The sequence below is a fragment of the Saimiri boliviensis genome, chromosome 10, assembly GCF_048565385.1.
Source record: "Saimiri boliviensis isolate mSaiBol1 chromosome 10, mSaiBol1.pri, whole genome shotgun sequence".
NCBI classification, from domain to species: domain Eukaryota; kingdom Metazoa; phylum Chordata; class Mammalia; order Primates; family Cebidae; genus Saimiri; species Saimiri boliviensis.
The window spans coordinates 47,327,997-47,338,926 of NC_133458.1; positions in this window are offsets into that span (position 1 = coordinate 47,327,997).

Here is a 10,930-nt window from a genome sequence, read left to right on the forward strand (position 1 = left end):
CATACTTAAAATATAGAATGTTACAAAGAAAAAAATACTTTTTTTCATTTTTCCCTAGAAAATACCACAAAGAAAAAGGAAATACATGTTTTAATTTTTCTTCATCCATTCCTTCATTCAACAGACACCAGTTTTCTATCAGCCATGTTCTGGGCACTGTTCTAGATGCTATGAGTCAGGTAATGGACAAAGTCCCTGCCTTGATAAAGAACTACGGCATGCACAATGTATTGGACAAGACATAGCACACATATATACAAATAAACACTTACTTTAGAGTCCTGATATGTGTTCTGAAGAAAAATAAAGCAAAAATGTGGAACAGAATGTGCTAAATGAATAATCAGGAAAATGCTTTCTGGTATTTAGCATTTTAGGAGCAATCTAAAGATATTGAGAGAAGGAGCCAAGAAAATATCCAGGTCAATCTGTCTGAAGCAGAGTTGGAGGGAAGAATAAACTTAAAGCCCCAGACATAGGCGTGTTCTTGCTATTCTTCAATAACTTTAAGAAAGTTAGTGTGACTGTCACTAATAAAAAAAAAAAATAGAAATTGAGTCCAGAGGAAGGAGCAAGCAGCCAGGGAGAGGGGAAGCAAACCGATGATGCAGTGAAGCACACGGGGAAAGAAAGGGTGTCCTGAAACATAACCCCTGGGGATAGAGGGGACTATTATTCAAGACCCCCAGTGGATGCCCGAAACTGCAGACAGTGTAGTACCAAAGCCTATATATACTGGTTTTTTTTTTCCCTTTACATAAAGAACTATGATAAAGTTTAGTTTACAAAATAAGTGCTGTAAGAGATTAATGACAGTAACTGATGATAAAATAGAACAATTATAACAATATACTGTAACAAAAGCTTTTTCTCTCACACAAAATATCTTATTGTACTTTACCATGGGTAACTGAAAGCACATAAAGCAAAACTGAATAAAAAGGGGACTACTATATTATATCAACTGCCACTGACAATGAGGAAAACGAATTATAATGTTAAATAACAATTACTACATGATAAAATCTCAGATTCAAATATGGCTTCAAAGACTATAGATCCAGTTCTTAAATACACTATTACTCACTTGCACACCGGTCAAACTCATGTGTTCAATTAGTAATTATCAACCTTGATATATGTTAAAATATCTGGGATATTTTAAGGAAACACCAGCTCTCAGCCACAGAAATCCTGATTTAACTTTTTTTCTGGGATGGGATTGAACTTTGGTATTTTTTGCAGTTTTTTTGTGTTGTCTAACATATAGTCAAGATTGAGCCAAAATTTAAATAATCTCAGTGATGGGAATTCATCAATTCTCAAGATAGTATATTCTCATACTTCTATATGTTACATCACATCTTTTGAAAATCTTGTCTCCTTCAGACTAATATTTTGAGTTATCTTAGATATCTGTGACTTGATATAAATGAAACTGCACCCAAACTCCTGATTGATCTTTTCTAGAACCACCTTATATGATGAATATCTGTCATAAAGTGAAATCAGTTCAAAATCTATTATAATCATAACAGAAAAAAATATAGCAGTGTCCTAAATTAGACCATTGCCAGAGGTATGTTCTAATTAGTATTTTCATTGTGAACATAGAGGCCTATGAATGTTGTGTGTTTGTTTCTTGGCTGACTTCTTTGTGTTTAATTTTGGCAGTAACATTGCACAGCTGATACTTTCAATCTGCCATCCAACAGAACCAACCTCTAGAGAATTTTCACACTTAATAAAGCTGTGTCTCCTGTATTAGTCTTTTTTAACTAGGGGTCTTGGTGCTAGTTGTACGACTGTCTAAAGGACTTCTCCTGTCTTTGTCTATTTGTATTACTATAATAGAATAGCTGAGTGTAATTAATGTATGCAAACAAAAATTCACTAGAGGCTGAGAAGTCAAAGATCAAGGTACTGCATCTGATGAGGGCCTTCTTGCTGCATTCTTATACAGCAGAAAGTAAAAGAAAAAGATACAACCAAAAGCAGCACGAAGCCTCTTTTAAAAGGGCCTTACCACCATTTACAATAGAAAAACATGGAGCCCTCATGCCCTAATCCCTCTTAAAGATCCTACCTCTTAATACTATCACTTTGGCAACATCTAAATTTTGGCAGGGATGCATTCAAACTATAGCAACCTTAAATCTTATATTATTGAATTTAGATTACCATTAACTATAGAAATAAATGTAAATTGCATTTCCTGTCTAATAAGTAGTTTAATAGATATCACCTCATTTGAACTTTATGACAACACAACTCACAACCTAATTGTTTGCTATCTATGATTTCTCTCTTCCTCATTACTGTTATAGTTCTCTTATTGTCTATAGCACAACTGAATATTCTATAATAATCCTGCAAATACACATGATAGGCACTGTACTTAATCTGTAAGATATTAACTCCACAACATGTATGCCTACAATACACTGTTAATGAAAGTTCAAGGTAAAGAACAGGAATCACAGTATAACACCTTAAAGCATAGTGTGTGCCAGTATAAAAAGAAGAAAGCATAACCTGGAAGTGTGTGTATATATATATATATATATATATATATATATAGACAGATATGCAAAAAAATAGCTATGTGTTGAAATAAGATTTTTACTTTTTATTTTACTATTTCTATAATCTAAGCTCTTTTTTAAAAAAATCAGAAAAATCAAAGTATGAAAAAATAGCAAAAAGGAAGGACAGACTAAGGCCAACATATTTATAAAATACAGTAGGCACAGTGCCTAGAGGCTGCCATACTCTTAGGGGGGTCCATAAAATTATTTTAATTTTCTAAGAAACAAAAAAAAACTTTTATATTTAAATATAACATTATATTTATACTAGTTTAGTCATAAAATATACATTGTATTTATGTTTTATAAACAAAGGAATCAATGAATGTCACAATTCATCCCAGGGTTTGGGCTCCCCTTGCAGTGGGAAATCACTGTGACTCTATTTCCTGTCAAGTGCACTGTCAGGTACTCTATCCTAAAAGTCTTAAGTTAGCCTCAAATGAACCAGAGTTCCCAAACTACATGGTTTACTGAATCCACTTCAAACATTGGCAAAGCAATGCAGGTTAATCCAGTCATGGCAATGTGGACAGAAGGACCACAGTATCTCTCCCTCCTTCCATCTCTCCTTTCCTCCCTCCCTCCTTTCCTTCTCTACCACTACCTCACTTTCTCTTGCATCAGCCTTCCCTGCTATGATATGGTTGTTAAGAAACAACTGAATGTGGTCAACGTGGCTTAGGAGAAGAAAGATGCCAGTAATCAGAACACGTTTATTTTATGGAAGAGATGAAGGGAAAAAAAATTCCTGACCAGTAGTAAGATTTTCTAAAATTCGCTATGCAATAAGCCATGGCTTGTTTCTACATATCTCAGACAGAGAAGTATGGGGCCACATGGGCAATACCAATGGGTGACTGATTTAAGGATGATATAACTATCCTAAAAACCCAATGCTTCATGAATATTTAATACATGTTAATTCTATCTCTTCTTGTCTATGTCTGCATATAAATGATCTACTCATTTTATCTACATCTAACATGTTTCAGAATCTTCTTGCTTACCATCTCTGATTCACTTTACAAACATGTTGCTTTACTTTTTTGTTTTCTATTCTTAAATAACAAAATACAATATGTTGATGTGATCTATTCACAATACAATTAAATAAGAACTGAAAGTAACTGAAATAACAATTGCAACCATTTTAACAAATAAAAAATATTTCATCATGAATTTTCAATAAAAACAAACAAAACAAAAATCCTCAGTCACACTTGGAAGATGTAAATACACCAACACAGCATTTAGAAAACTGACAAATAAAAGTAGAGAATCTAGTATTTATCTATCAATTACATAAAATTATTCCTATGTCGACTCAATTGTTGATGACAAGTTCCTTTTTGTAAAATCATCACATCTAAGAAGAATAATAAAATTAGACTCTCATTGTTTTGTAACCCCTAATGAAGTGATGGATATTGGCAACAATTATCAATGATTACTTGCATCACAGAGAAAGAGAGAGAGGGAGACTTTCTACCTCCACATGTAACTATGACCCATTATATATAAAGTGGTTTTGCCAAAAGCTTGAACTTCAGTGAAATCAAACTTCCAGATCTACCTCTCAATATATAAGAGAAAAATGGGGGGCAGAGAAATTTGATTGGAAATGCATTCAGTAAAATCTAAATTGATATTTTCTAAGAACTTACTGGTTAATTTCTTCAGCAAAAATAATGTAAAATTTACTAAGATATGGAGGAAGAATAACTTAATACAGAATTAGAAACACATCAAACATTATCAATTTATAAATAAAATTATATGGTTTCCAAAATTCACTTAAAAATAATTTTGGAGTTGGCCACATCACTTGAGGCCAGGAGTTTGAGACCAGCCTGGCCAACATGATGAAACCCTGTCTCTACCAAAAATACAAAAATTAGCCAGGTGTGGTGGTACACACCTGTATTCCTACCAAATGGGGAGGCTGAAGCAGGACAATCCTTTGAACCCAGGAGGCAGAGGTTGCAGTGAACTGAGATCACACCACTGTCACTGGGTGACAGAGTGAGACCCTGTCTCAAAAATAATAATGATCATTATTATTATTATTTTGGAGAAGTAGAGGGTGAGAATATAGATAAAGATTGGCCATAAGTAGGTACTATCTTAAGTTGAGAACATGTAGATGTATTAATTCTCTGCTTTTGTGTCAATATTAACATTTTCTATAATTAAAATGAAAAAAATTAAAAGAAGGGAATTATATTGAACTGTTTTATGTCCTTAATAACCATCGATATACAAATAAAATATAAAACTGACTCCTTTGAAAATAATGATAAAATAATTACAGGACGAATGCATAAGTTTACATTAAGGTGAAGTCACAAACATATACCCTGTCTTTGTTTTGTGTTGCCGTAAAGGAATACCTGAGGGTGGGTAATTTACAAAGAAAAATTGTTTATTTAGCTCATGAATCTGATAACTAAAAAGGTTACGATTGGCAACTGCATCTAGTGAGGGCCTCAGGCTACTTCCACTCTTGGTGGAATGCAAAGCTGAGTGGGCATTTGCAGGGACACACTGCAAGGAGGAAGCAAGCTGGACAGGGGAGAGGTACCAGGCCCTGCTTAACAGCCAGGCCTCCTGGGAGCAAACAGGGGAGAAGACTCTCATGTCTGAGCAAGGGTATTAATATATTAATAATAGATTCTCCACCATGAATCAAATATCTCCCACTCGGCCCTCCCTATCAATACCACCACAATGGGGATATCCATATGAGGTTTGGTGGGACAGCAAACAATCTCCAAACCATAGCATACTCTAATATGGTGTTATTAAATAACAGAAATAAAAGACTTGAGCTATTTATCCATCTTCAGAATTTAAAAGAACAAACATATCCGAAGAAAAGCAGAAAAATAAGCTAATAAAAGTAAAAGCATAAATATTTGAATTATACTATAGAAAGATAATGCAATCAATATTTACATTCAAGGAAACAAAGAATTATACTGACTTTAAAGCTTACTAAAAACAAAATAGAAATACTTAAAGATAATTAGAATAAGAAATAAAATATGGTGACAATAAATACAAGAATTAAAAGTTTTAAATTATTTTAAATTAACATTACATATGAAAATATTAACAAAAAATCTAGTGCTTCTGAAACAAATAACCTATAAGCACATTTTAAAAATCAAAGTCCAGATCAACTTTAAGAACTATATTAATACATCTTATTAATGTATTAATTAAATCCACAGAGAGCAAGAGATTTCTTATATCACAGTCTTCTAAAAACTGGAAAATTAGTATTATTTCATGACTATAATTCTTTTTATTTCAAATCAATAACTAGATTTTGCTCATTTTATGCTTGACTTAGTCTCAGTTCCCATTTTTATGTTACTTATATTTATTTCTTCCCTAAAAAAATTTACTTTAATCATTACTTATTCTGTTTTATTCTGTTACTATTTATTAATAACATTATTCAATAAAGAAAATATATTCAAGTTATTTTCCATTTCCTTTAGAATGAAGTCCAAATTCCTTAGAATCACTAAACTCATTTATTTTTCATTTATTCATCAAATATTTGTATATCTTTTATGTTTTTGGCCCTTCAATTGCCTTAAGTTTGGTTTCTTGATTCTTTATTTCTAATAGCAAAAGTAAAATCAGAAAAATAGAAACTTTCTCATGTCATAAATAATGTAAATGTATATCATCCTCCTCCAAATTCTGCTTTATTGTTTTCATTATAATCCTTATAATCATCTAACATATATTATAGCATTATTAGTTTATTGATTCTCTTACTTCATAGAAGGTAAGCTTTGTAAGATAAGGAAATGTATGGCTTTTCTTAATTTCAAGAACTAAGAAAAATTTCAACTAAGAGTTTCATAATTTCAATGGATAAATTACAGGTAAACAACAATATATCTAAAATCCATTGGGTATTATTACATTAACAAAATTATGGTTGCTCAAATGTAAAAAAATTATTGTCATTTAATATTATGTTAGAAAAATCACATGTTCAGGTGTTGCTGTTCAAAAAAAATTACAATTACAACACAGAAAACTATGTAGAAAAAAACTGAAGAAAAAAATCATTATAATGTTAACAAGTTAATATTCGTACATAAGTGTTGAAATAATTGGTAACATTCTCTTTGCTTTTTCTATTAAAAATTTTTTTGGAAATGTACAAACTATAATATTAAAATAATGTGACATATATTTCAAAAATGATTATGTTAGGTCTTATTTCAAAATAAGTATTTTCTTTTTGTTATGTAAGAGCTACAGATAAAGCAAGTTTTATAGACCACATGCACAATAAAAGAAACCAAAGAATATAAATATTATAAAAATTGACAATTAAGCATAAACAACTTTACATGTTAATGTAAATAAACATTAAGTAATGTCCAAAAACCAAGGAAGCATTTTATTATTTTGTATAATGCAGAAATTTCTCTATTAAGGATATGAATGAAATTGCCTTAATATCAATTTAAATAGCAAATTTTGTGATTTCCTTATAGTAAAATGTAATTCTCTAAAGACAAAAGTATTTTTAAACTATCAAGTTATACTATGGAACATCTGTGAAAATCCATTATGATTATTTTCATATAACTTTTAAAATTAAGATTTCCCAAAATAACTGAAAAAGTATTCATATTTCATCTACATTAAAGATATTCAAGAGTAGCATAATGAAAATAAAATACTAGCTAGTCTAAATGTAACCATTAAGGGAACATAAGAAACTACAGTGTGACAAAAAAATATGTGCAACTATATACACTTTCCACAGCAAGTAAACTTGTTGTTTTAAAAATTATTTATTTGTCTATTTACTCTTGAGATGGAGTTTTGCTCTTTTTGCCTAGGCTGGAATGAAATGGCACAATCTCAGCTCATTGCAACCTCCTCTTCTGGGGTTCAAGTGATTCTCTTACCTCAGCTTCCCAAGTAGCTGGGATTATAGGTGCACACCACCACACATGGCTAATTTTGTATTTTTAGTAGAGATGGGGTTTCCCCAGGTGAGACAGGCTCGTCTCAACCTCCTGAACTCAGGTGATCCACGCTCCTCGGCCTCCCAAAGTTCTGGGAATACAGGCATGAGCCAATACACCTGACCTAAACTTGTTATTTTTAACCTACATGAAAATGCTTTCAGTGGCATAAAAATTAAAATTACACTAGTGACTTTCTGTTCAGGATCTTAAACTTACTTATGCCTTCCTTTCTGAAACATTCCTGAATGTAATCTCTTTGCCTGGAATGTAGCAATTTCGGAAGGGGTAGGCTGAAACAGCCCCTCTGAATATGGTTATATTTGAGCAGCAACCTGAATGACTCTCTCATAACCATGCACTTATTTTAAATGAACTAGTTAGTTTTCAATACTAGCATAATAAAAATAAATTTTTTCAACAATTAAATTCTCAAAGATAGCTTGTACTCCTTGAAAACATACAACCATTGTCATTTTTCTTTGTATCCTATATACAATATACTACAGGGATATATGCTATAGTAATTAAAGCCACAGATTATAAAAGTCAAGGAAATTTCTATTTAAATCTAACTTTTGCTTCTTGTGTATGTAACCTTCGAAAAATTATTCAACTAATTCTAAATCTCAGTTGTTTTTATCTAGAAGATAAGGATTAAACCCCATAGCAGTTGGCTGTGAGGTTTATAATTATGTTTGCAAAAGTATTTACATTAATTTTTGTTTAATAACCTGTATATTACTTTAATAAATATGCAATAACTTAATAAATGATTATCACCCAAACTGATATTACAGTCTATAAAATACATTAAAATCAGCAGTATAAATCATATTCTAATAACATATAAGGTTTTTAGTTACAAGAATACCATTAGAAACACGTATGTTAAGAAATAAATTAGGTTATAAATATATAGTATGCATTTAATAATTTGTGAGTGGATTTTTATTTGAAATACAATGCCTACGACTATATCTGAGCTCTAATCTATAGATTAAAAGCTGGAAAAAGGTCACTTTTAATGTGATATATGGATGAGAGGGGACAGAAAACAAGGCACAAATTATTAATGTGACTTTTGCAAAGTAGCCCAGAGCCCTTGTAAATACAGACTTCATTTATACTCCTACTTCTTATTTGGATGATCCTCAACTGTGTAGAGATCTACAAATATCAGCAGCAATTTATTCTTAGGAACACTCAGAATTGTTATAATGAATTATAGCTCCATCATAAGGATTTGTTAACGTCTCTCTCTGTTAATATGAACAACCTTAAATAATATTTATTCCCAAATAATGAATACCTCAGATGACTTATAATTGAGAATATATATATGTATATATGTATGTATGTGCACGCACACACACACACATATATATAAAATCTTACTTTTTACTACAAGAAATTACAATAGATCAAGAGCATTCATGTTTTGTAAATGATTAAGACACTGAATTTTAAAGATGGAGCAACAGTCATTCCTCTGGTGAAAAACAGGTACTTGCTGAAGGTAAATTTTTTCCAATGTGGAGAGATTTCCTACCAAGCAACAAATTGTACAACAAAAATGGTTTTGCTCCCTTATCCTCAAGAATAAAAAATACGTTTATATGTATATGTGATTTATACAGAAATTAAACATACGTGTAAACTTATTTTTAACACATATATACACAGACATATATTTATAATCTCAGAAATAAATTGCAATGTTCCTGAATTAATACTTGGTAAAATAGGTGGTGTTCCTAGCAAGAATGTACATACCTTACATGTCCAAGAAACCTAGAGATTGTCTGAATCACAATTATTATTTGTGTTTAAGGAAAATACTATAGAAAAGTCCCAATAATTAAGTAGAAATAGAAAGTCCTAGAGGTATATTTACTTTAAAAGTATTTTCTTTTTGAGTTTCTAATACCTAAATATACTCACATTATCACTAATTTCATTAGCAAATTCAGCATGATTTTTATATAAGTCAACCATTTAACATAATAAGAAAATTAGAAACAAATTCGGACTCATCTCCTCTACTCTTATAATTGTGATGTTTGTCTTCAAATAACAAACACATTTAGCTTCAGAATAAATGTCATGAGCAGATAAATACAGATAATATGTACTAACTATTATTACAGTTAGGTAAATAGTAATATATTGCTCTATATTTTCTTTCTTATTAGAAAATAATCCCTAAAAACCTCAATAATCAACCTAAATTTATAAAAATGTAAACAGTTCTTTATTTTAATGCTAAATCTGCTATTGGTTAAGCTATTTTTTAATCGATTCTAATTTCAATAGTGTATCTTCTTTGGAAACTGTTCATCATAGGGTTTAACATTAGCTTTTTATGTTTTTTATTTGATCTTAAAGCAAAAGCTGCCAAAATATTATTATATTATTTAAGACAAGTGCCCTAAATATAAACTTTGATCCACTGTCTATGCCAATGTAATCAATTTATGTACTCATATACTCATGAAGTCATCTAATCTTGCTCTTCTTTATCTCCCATAACTTTTCCCCTCTGAGAATGCAAGAGGAAAAGTTTACAGAGTTTTGTGATGGGCGTTAGCCAAAATGTAACCTAAACTTATCTGACCTAAGTCATGCATCTCTATTACTGCTGTACATTGACTATAATTCTGACAGCAAAATTAAGAGAGACAGGATTTTACACAATTTAACAACAAAAAAAATTATGCAAATATTTTATGCAAAAATGAACATTTTCTATTGAAGCTGTCATCAACAAGGAAAATGTTAGAACTCTTTTATTACTCTGCAATAGTTTCAAACTGATAATCACCTGCTGAAGGTAAACTGCCTGAAGGCAAAAGTTTCTCCGTTTTCTATTTCTGTAATGTTACAGCCCCTATCTGCAATAAATCTCATTGACAAATAGGGATTGATTTAAAAGGGACATGTTAGAATGTTTAATACATTTTTGGTGAAAATACAAAGATCATCTGAAACTAATTGTAGTACCATCTGTCCTTAAGAGTGAGCCAAGTTTATATAAAAGTCAAGTTAGAGCTGAACTGAAATGATAAAACATTAATCCAGAAGAAAATGTGTGTGATATGTGTGATATTATGGATCTAGTTTAAATAAGCTAATTTGTTCAATTTGCTCATTTTTTGCTCAGATCAAAACTAAAAATATTAATAATTTTAAAGGGCATATATCTTCTAACTTGAACAAGATCCAGAAACATGCTTATCTCAAAGGTGACAGTAATTGTGTAGAACCCTGACCAAAGGTTAGCATTCAATTAAATATCTCTTTTCAGATACATCATAGAAAGGCATACATTTA